This window comes from Mus caroli, chromosome 12, assembly GCF_900094665.2.
Source record: "Mus caroli chromosome 12, CAROLI_EIJ_v1.1, whole genome shotgun sequence".
Classification (NCBI taxonomy): Eukaryota; Metazoa; Chordata; class Mammalia; order Rodentia; family Muridae; genus Mus; species Mus caroli.
In genome coordinates this window covers 48,274,393-48,284,655 of record NC_034581.1, presented here as the reverse complement: position 1 = coordinate 48,284,655, position 10,263 = coordinate 48,274,393, and the positions used below count along the sequence as shown (strand labels likewise).

The 10,263-nt window shown below is 43.0% G+C and overlaps 1 protein-coding gene across 9 annotated transcripts in view; it reads right to left on the bottom strand.

Moving 5' to 3' along the window:
* Window positions 1-10,263, bottom strand: part of Akap6 (A-kinase anchoring protein 6) — a 432,222-nt gene that overhangs the window by 233,089 nt on the left and 188,870 nt on the right. The window lies entirely within an intron of this gene.

The window sequence follows — 10,263 nt, the reverse complement described above, 5'->3', positions numbered from 1 at the left end:
TTGTTGGTGGGATTGCAAGCTGGTACAGCCACTCTGGAAATCAGTTTGGTGGTTCCTCAGAAAATTAGACATAGTACTACCAGAGGATCCAGCAATACCACTCCTGGGCATATATCCAGAAGATGTTTCAAGTCTTGTTTTTTAAACACTTTACCGATTAAGACTTCACAATGAATCAGAAACTGTACCGGGTGCTGGGATTCACAGATGGAAGAGCCTATGCCCTTACAGAGCTCATAGCCCAGGACATCCTGAAGTTAGGCTGTACCTGATCAGTACATCAAACATTTAATGTAAAAAATCCTTTGTACTTAGAACTTACTGGGAAAATGGACGAATATAGAAAATACAATGTAAAATGAGGTCACCAAAACTCAAAAAGAAAGAAAGGAACAAAGAATGAAAGCACAGGACCTCTCATGCCTGTGAGTCCTAGCCTGTAATGCACACATGTTTCTCTGTAAGTGTGCATATAGCAGAGCATTTAGAAAAGGGACTGAGAAAGGATCTATTAGGAAATGAGGAAGGTCAGAATTCAGGCAGAAAGACACACATTGTGAAGGGAAATGTGAACTTAATTGTTCTACCTTTCAGCTCTGCCCTGGGTTTCTTTTCCTTTTCTCTCTTCTTGTCTTTTTTTTTTTTTGGGGGGGGGAGGATAAGCCCTATGCAGAGCTTCATGGCTTCAGCACTGCACAAACATCCACAGATGCCTGGCTTGAGACCAGGAACATGTTTGCTTTATGGTTAGCATCATCTAGGTGTGTGATGTTTTTAATTTGTGAGTTCATTACAATAAAGTGAGGAAACACTGAGGAAATTTTGTCTTCTTTGAGATTTGTTAATATTCACTATAGGAATTCGTAAATATGTATTGATAAATTTTAAGATGGCAATACTGTATGATATGGTAATATAAATGATACCTTGCTATGGGAAAATATCTATATGTTTTTAAAATAGTGAAGGTGGGGCATTAACTGTATGTAAATGTGTGTATGTCTGGCTTAAGAGACAGCCGATTTCTAGTTTTCTTCTGGATTTAATCTATAGCGTTAATTCCCCAAAACTCTCTTCTAGTATTACTGTGAGGACAGCTTTATCTTTGCACACCCCTGAAAGTGTCTTAGGAACCAGGGAGAGGTAACTGGGCCACAGTCTGAGAACCTCTCATGAATATGCCGCTAAAGGGTCAGGAGCCGCTAGGAAGGACGTTCACTTGGCAGCTTCTTAGAGGGAACTACTAGTCTGGCCATTGTCAGATAAGGGTAAATGATTTGGAAAAGAGAGACGAGGGCATGAGAGGAACAGAGAGCTGTGGCAAATAAAGCCCAAGAGGGAACAGCCTGTGAGAGCTCTGTGTAGTTGAACACAACTAACACTGGAAAGGGGAAAGAAACAGTGAGGAAGGAGGTTGGCCAGGTGTTGGACCACATGTCATGTGTTCAAGAGTTTGGACTGCATCCCAAGGGCCGTAAGTGGTTACTAGATCTCTGAAGCAGGAGAAAGAGAGAATTGTATTGATGTCTTAAAAGACTCACTTTGGCTGCTGTGTGGGCAACAAGTTGCAAGGTCAAGAAGAGAGAAGCCAGTCTAAAGGCTGCTACGAAGACCTTGGTTAGGCTAGAATAGGGAAGGTTCTAGCTTGCTTTCTGTTGCTGTGATAAAAACACTGACTAGACACTAACTTGGGTACAAAGAGCTTATCTGGCTTACAAGTTACAGTGTATCACTGAAGGAATCCAAAGCAGGAACTACAGCTGAGACAATGAATGCTGCTTACAGGCTTGCTCCTTCTGGCTTGACAAGTTATTCCTCTTATATGGCCCAGGCCCATCTGCTCAGGGATAGAACACCCACAATGAATTGAATCTTCCTATATTAATTAGCATGTAACAAATGCCCCACAGATATGGCCATAGGACAGCATTATGTCGACTCTTCAATGGAAAGTCCTTCTTCCCAGATGACCCTAGGATGGGTCAACTTGACTAAAACTAACCAGCAAAGTGAACATGGACAGATATGCCAGTTTACAGAGAGTGCTGGAGGGGAGAATGGACAATTGGTAACAACTAATGATAGAGATGTCAGAGTCCAAAACAACTGCCGACGTCCTAATTTGGTTGGAGGTATCTGTCCCCAACAGAAGGAAGAGGAGGTTCTGAAGGGGTTCATAGGAAGACTGGGAACATGTCAGCTATAATAACTTCGATTTCTGAAATCACACATTTATAATGTCTAGGAAGGAAACTAGTTTGTGAGCTTGGAAATCTTCAGCAAGATCTAGTCAGTGACAGCAGCATGCCAGCGGTGCCGGGGCATGGGGCATAGAAAAGCTGACCCAGGAGAAGGGTGTCAACAGCAGACCCACAAACCATCCAGATCTTAAACATAAAGGCTGGGCAGCTATGCCGCACCACACATGGCTTAGCAGAGGGCTGGCTTGTCCCTTTGAGATACGTTTTTACAATGCAACACTCTAGGAGGTGATGCTCTAATAGGAAGAGAGACAGGTTCTGGCTGTCAAACGAGTGGCATCCATTCCTCACTGTGGTCTGTACCATCGTGCTTGGAGTTTGACAAGGTGATCCTTGTCTTCCACACACTCAATGTTTTGTGATTTATTCATGCTTTCTGTCCTTTAAGATCCACCTAAAATGTTCCTCTCCCAAGAATCATCCCAATTTATATACTTTTCCACTATCTTTTCTTAATCTTTCCATCTTGATCCATCAGGATTTTTTTTGTTGTTGTTTTCGAAACAGGGTTTCTCTGTATAGCCCTGACTGTCCTGGACTCACTCTGTAGATCAGGCTGGCCTCGAACTCAGAAATCCGCCTGCCTCTGCCTCCCAAGTGCTGGGATTAAAGGCGTGTGCCACCACACCTGGCACATCAGGATTTTGATGAAGAATTCTAAATCTATTTATTGGAGGCCATTCCCCTTTCTATATATAATATGGTATAATCACCTTCCTTCTGGTTAAATTTACTGAGGGAATTATTTACAAGTATGTAATTATAAATATGTTATAAATATTCATACTTACAAATAAATAAGTACATATTATTTATAAGGTGGCTGTGTGGCAATATCATAAACTAGAATGATGTTTATATTTGTCTGAACACATAGTCATCGCATAAATTTGTCTACATAAACTTCCTAAGATGACAGAGAAATGCATTAACTAAAATTATTGGACCAATTAGGAGAAAATCGACTCTAATACAATGTAAACACCATCTATCGTGGCAGGAGGCCCAGAGTCTCACAAAGAAGAGGTGCAGGAAACTGGGATAGCCATGATAGGTCCCAAGACATGGGAATGGTAGATTTGAACAATGTGGCAGGGGATCCTGCAGAAAGTTGACTTCAAAGTGACTTAGGAAACTAAAGGGTTAAAGAGAATACAAGGTAAGTGGGTACTAAGCAGTTCTTGGGGCTCTATAGAAACTTAAACACATTTAACTGTCACAGCCTTTAGCCACGCATCTATCTTGCCTGTGCTTTTCTAAGATAGTGTCTTGATGTGTCCAGGATTGTTTTGAACTCCCTGTGTCCAGGCTGGTCTTGATTTCATGACCCTTTTGCCTCCTTCTGTCTTATGCTGGGATTAGTAGTATATTTTGCAGGGGATGTGACTGGAGTACCAAAATGTCAAGTTATTTACTCAAAATAATATACATGGTGAGTTTAACACTAGAGGCAATGATGGTGTTTGGCTTAGAAGACATTATGGCTCCAGAGCCCACCTTATCAGCTGTCATGTTTTGCAACCATACAGCACCAGGGAATCTTTTTAGTCACTAACACATTGCTCAGAAATCTCTTCCTACCAAGAGTGATGTTTCCTTTGCTACAAAGTCCTATCTACTACGCTTCTAAAGGTTCTTCTTTTTTATGTCTTAAGCAAGACTATTTTAGGAGTTCTTGATCCTCTTATATCCCAGTAGGATGGGTCAGCAAAAGATCAGGGCACAATATGACTTTTTATGGATTCTACACCTGCTTAAGCACCCCTTGGTCTCTTAAACACAATGGCATCCACCAAATAACAAAACCCTTGAGATGGAGTGACGATAGGACCAGAAAAATAGCTTTACTTTGTAAATATAAATTTTAAATTAAGTATTAGTTTTGTAAATATGGACACAAATCTTCTCTATACTACAGAAATTAAGGAAATCATAGCATAGAGTTTCACCAACTCTGCCACATTTAGTTTGGAGGGCAGGAAGGAGGAAAAGATAAAGTACTAACTTGCTAACTGTAACGTACGCCTTTGTCTCCGTCTCTGCTCTATCTTCTGTCTTCCAAATACACACACATGGGAGGGGGAAATGACAGATTATCACCTATAAGTGATACTTTGCCAATATGATTTTCTTAAAACATTCAAGAAAGAAGAAAGCACAATTACTTCCTTTATCCGAGTTAAAGCATGAGGGTCAGTGGAAAGCAGACAAGAAGCCGCTCGCTTCTTGGGAAGTGAGCCAGCACCTTCATTCTTCAGCTTGAAGGACAGAAAGCACGTGGTCCCGACTTACTGGCAGCATCCTTTCGTGAGAACACTTTTTATTCACAAAGCAAGTCAGCCCAGGCTGCTTTGTACAGTAAGACCCTCTGGCTCACACACAGGCTTGGGAATGGTTCTTCCCTACCTTGTCTGAACAGAGGACAAGCAACAGTACTGACAGACATCACAGAGGCAAGTCTGCCAAGATGAATGTTTCCAGTATGTGACATTTACCTGACCTCATTTGACACAAATTCATACTAGCCCATGCCTAATTCTTCCTGTCTGTCACCTTTGGTCACCCTCTAGGCATCTTATAAACTCTAGCAAGGCCCCACTCTTCCAAGATATCTGCTTCTTCCATCTTACAATGCTGAGACTGCATCAGGAATAGTTTCCCACGTCCAAGCTTGTTGACATCCAGCCTCATTTTCACGTGCCGTTAAGATTCTCTAAGAGAAGCTCATCCAGAGCCCCATGTTGGAGTAAAACACACCAAAGAATGCTTTGCACAGAAGCAAAGGTTCTTATTGCAGCTTTGTTCAATAGAATTGATGCCAACTCTCCAGATTCATTGGAGAGATCATAATAACATTAAGATTAGCATTCATGTAGTCTTCGTTCTCTGGGATTTCATAAAATAGTCAGTGCAATGGTGTGATAAAATATATCACATCTCAAAACTACAAAGTGCACCTAAGCACAGTGGCTCTCACCACTCAAGCGGCCAAGCCAGGAGGCTCACCCCAAGCCTGAGTCTGCACTACAGAGGATGTATGTTCCAGACCAGCCTGAGGCTCACCCCAAGCCTGAGTCTGCACTACAGAGGATGTTCCAGACCAGCCTGGGCTACAAAGTTAGACTTCATCTCAAGAAATAAAATCAAACTAAAATCATAGAACCTTGATTGTAAACTTGAAGAGACTTAAGTGTTCGTAATTAATAAGTGGGGTTGTGAATAAAACTCAGTTGCCCACTGTGAATCACTGGTCAGAGTCGTAGCTTTTCTATCTTTCTTCATTAACAAAGTGGTATTATCTACATATTTTATCAATCGAATGTGATAAAGTATGAAAGGAATGGCTATTTAGTATCATTCCTGAAATTCTACAAGTAAGCAACAGAGGATATTTTTTTTTCAGATTTGTGATTGCCTCCTTCTAAAATACCACACAGTAATGAAAAGTTGTTGTTTCATGTTTAAAGGAGAAGAGAATAATTCACTGGGGTCCTAAGTATTGCTTTAATTGTATTTTTAAAACGTGGGTCAGCAGGAAAACTCAATGGATAAAAGCTGCCACGCAAGCCTGATGACCTGGATTGGATCCCTAGGACCATGTCAACAGCTGGAGATGATGCTACGAGGCCAGCAACCCCAGTGCTCCTATGAGCTGGTAGGAGGGGACTGGATAGTCACTCACAGCCTGGAGCTCACAAGGCAGAAAACCCTCCTTCTCTTCCCCACTCTCTCATCCCCCTCTCTTCTCATCTTCCCCTATATCCTTATCTCTTTCCTTCTTGCCCTCCTTCTCTCAAAATTTAAAATTGTCTTTAAAATGTAAACCTGAATGTCAATGGCATCTTGCTGCTGTAGTCATACTGATACCTGGGTTTCTTCCCTAGTCATGGTGCTTCCATACCAAGAAAGAATATACACCACACACACACACACACACACACACACACACACACACACACACACCACACCACACAGATACACACACACCACACAGATACACACACACCACACAGATACACACACACACCATACCACACACCACACACACACACACACCACACACCACACCACACCACATACCACACACACACCACACCACACACACCACACACACACACACCACACCACACACCACACAGATACACACACACACCATACCACACACCACACACACACACACACCACACACCACACCACACCACATACCACACACACACCACACCACACACACCACACACACCACACACACACACACCACACCACACCACACACACACACACACACACCCTACAAATTTTTGAGATTCTCATTTTCACGTTTATATTTGTGAACAGAACTTTTTTTTTTCCAAGAGAACCAGATGCAGTGCCTAGCATAGCCTCACGGTGGTGGTAAATCATCACTAATATTCTGTCAAGGCCCATCGCAAGCTTTGCAGAAACCACAGAAGGCACTGCAGCATTCCTCCTGGGAAAACAAGAAGGGATTTGTTTCGAAGCTGTGGTTCTTCTCAACCAACCTTGAACAATGACCTTGGCACGCTCAACAAATCTCTCAGCAGGGTTAATGCAAGGCTGCGTTTCTCTCCTGGCGTTGCCACAACACATTTCTCTGAAGCCTTATTGTTATCCCTAAAGAGAATTTTGTGGGCTTATCTTTAAAACCATTGTGTTGATTTAGAATTCTCAACTTGGATTACGGCCATAGTGTTGGCATTTAAGATAACATTTACTGCATAACCTAACTTGATGTGGTCCCTGAGAACCATTTATTAAATCTTTACTTCTCCTAGCCCCCAATTTTCAACTTGAAATCTACAAATTAGCTTTTTCTCTGCTTCGTTTGTTTGTTTTGTTTTGTTTTGTTGTTTTTTCGAGACAGGGTTTCTCTGTGTAGCCCTGGTGGTCCTGGAACTCACTCTGTAGACCAGGCTGGCCTCGAACTCAGAAATCTGCCTGCCTCTGCCTCCGGAGTGCTGGGATTAAAGGCGTGTGGCACCACCCCCGGTCATTTTCTTATTTTAAGACAGACCCAAAAACATAACAAATCATCTTTATGGATCCACAGTTATGTAGTAACATAAACAGCCTACTGCAAAACCCTTCAAAATTGGCCCTAAAGGATTACTGTGCAATTTAACTGAACATTGTGACTGCTTGAATAACTTTAACAATTGTTATTAGTGTGTGCATATGTATGTGCCATACCACGTGCAGAGCAGTTAGGGGACAGTTTGTGGGGCTGATTCTCTCCATTCTCCTTTAATGGGTCCCAGGGATCAAACTCAGATCTCCAGGCTTGCATGCCAGCGCCTTCACGCACAGAGCCATCCTGCCAGACCTCCTGGAAGAGTTTGTAAAGCAATAGGTCCTGATTTAATTGCTCTGGGGTAAAGTTTGAGATTGGGGTGTTTGGGATGACCTCCAGCAGTTGTAATGAGCAGCCACAGCTGAAAATCACCATGGCTTAGAGGCATGTCCCCAAACGAGGGTCAGATTAATGTATAGAAGCTACCAATCCTATATGCTTAAAGACCTTAAGTAGTTGTTTCCCATCAAAGATGGCAGCTTAGTGACTTGAAGCCAAATCTTTGCCATGAATGTGTTTATTGGGTCTATTTAAAAACGGCTCAGATTAAAATTTTAAAACTGGGAGATGTCACATAAAATGTAGGTTTCCTACTTAAAAAAAAAATCTCTTGCCGCACAAAGTCACATTCCCACACAAATGGCATCTGCAGCTGAGAGGTGTTGTCCTTTAGACACTTTGTGTAGGCTCCAGTTGAATCGACCCGCTGTCCCTCATTTATGCATCCTATATGACTCATTTACACCATCCACCTGGTCCCTCAAATCATTGGTTTATGACCCTAGTCTAGAAGAAGCTTACACTTAACAAAACCTCCAGTCATTCATTCATGTATTCATACATTTATTAAACAGATTCATTTCGTAGCTTTGCTGTGCAGATATTTGGCATTAGATTCCCTCTCTGGCCCCTTTCCTTCTAACTTCACAGTCCCCTCCTTTCACCAAGCTGTTCTAAGCAGCAGCTACAGCAAGACATAGCTGTAGCAATAACACGCTGGTTCATTTCTGAAGCTCCCTGGTGACCCAGACCAGTGGCATGTGAACAGAAGAAATGTGTCAAACATTCACGTCCACAGAAGAAAGCTGGCTACCTTTCTCTTTTTCTTTCTCGGGAGCTGGAATGAAGACAAGGTCCAGAAGAGTAAAGAGGCAGGGATGAGAAAAAAGATGGAAGGAGAGAAGACGCGGAGGTGGGAGTGGGGTGGGGGTGGGGCTGTGGTCGGAAGGGCAGTTCTCAGGTTCTCCCTAACAGGACAGTGGGGTTGCTTCATCCTTTGCATGGGGAATGGCCCCCATAGACTCACATACTTGAACATGTGCTCCCTAGCTATTTGCTGCTGTGGTCAGTCATGGAACATTTAGGAGGTGGACCCTTGCTGCAGGAAATGAGTTTCTGGGGCTGGCTCCGAGGTTGACATAGTTTTCCACATCCAGCTTCTAGTCTGGCCTCTGCTTCCAGTTCTGCTGAGAAGTGAAGAGGCCCAGCCATGTGACCCTGTCATGAAGTTGCCTGTGGTCACGCCTTCCCTGTCATGATAACTGTGTCCCTTCTAACTTCATGCCAAATGAATCCCCTCCCTTAAGCTGCTTGGTCAGGTATCTGGTCACAAAGACAATGAGAGATGCCAATTCAAGGCAGAGGAAAATCTGGATGTGTAACTCACAGTGAATTACTATACATATCACCATGCATTTTATTATATTATGACTTATTCTTGCTTTGAATAGGAGATGCAACTATGTTGCAAACAGTGGGTAGACAAAATGAACAGAACTTGGACTTGACTTGTGCTAGTGAAATAACTCAGTCACAGGAAAGACATCGTGTCATTCCATGCAGATGCTGCTGGCAGAGCCCTTAAAGTCAGAGACAAGGGGCTGAGAATGAAGGGGGCCATTTAATGGCATAGAGCAACAATTCTCAGCCTGCGCACCAGAGGTTGCCTATGGCCATTGGAACACGTAGGTATTTACATTATGATTCATAACAGTAGCAAAACTATGGTGATGAAGTAGCAACAAAAATAGTTGTATGATTGGAGGTCATCCGAAGTCGAGGAACTGCATTAAAGGGCCATAGCCTTAGGGAGGTTGAGACCCACTGGCAAGAGTTTCAGGCTTACAAGAGGAGAATATTCTCACGAGCCGTTTCACAGGAATGTGAGAACCCAACACTCCTGAACTGCACACCTCACATGGTTAACACAGCGAGTGTGAGTCTCGGTAACCACAATGAAGGAAAAACAGAAAAGGAAGAAAGTGAAGGGGACATGTGATGATTGCCACAGTCAGGGTGTGGTCACGGATGTGTAGGCACATAACCAAAATGAAGTCTGTAAGGACAGGGCCCGTCTGTACCCATTTAACTGTGGGGAAAATCATTGTTAAAACCAGTGTCACTTTAATTCATTCTCCTACTTTTACAACACACTCCACCCACACCTTCCCAGCTTCATCTCTGAGCACAATGACAGCTGCCTCTGTGCAGACATGAGGACAGTTTTATCCAACCCAGTTACAAAGAGCAAGGGATGAACTAAGTCTGTGCTGCACTGAATCCAAAATAATTTACGAGCGGTGACATCTCCAGCTGGCAGCACGTTCTCAAAAGCGGTGTATATATGTCTCTGAGAACGAAGTACAGCAACAGCTGGGCCAGTTGACTGAGGACAAGATACCATAATCTGGCGTTTGAAGACATTTGCATCTCTGTGGAAAAATGGGCCTACCTGTGTCATGCATCTATCAATTTAGTGTCACTGACTCCAAGTGACTAGTGTCATCTCTCAGGACAGTGTTCTCCAGAAACCCAGAGTGTCTTCACTGAGCTCTCTGTCTCTGTCTCTGTCTCTGTCTCTGTCTCTGTCTGTCTCTGTCTCTGTCTCTCTCTCTCTCTCTCTCTCTCTCTCTCT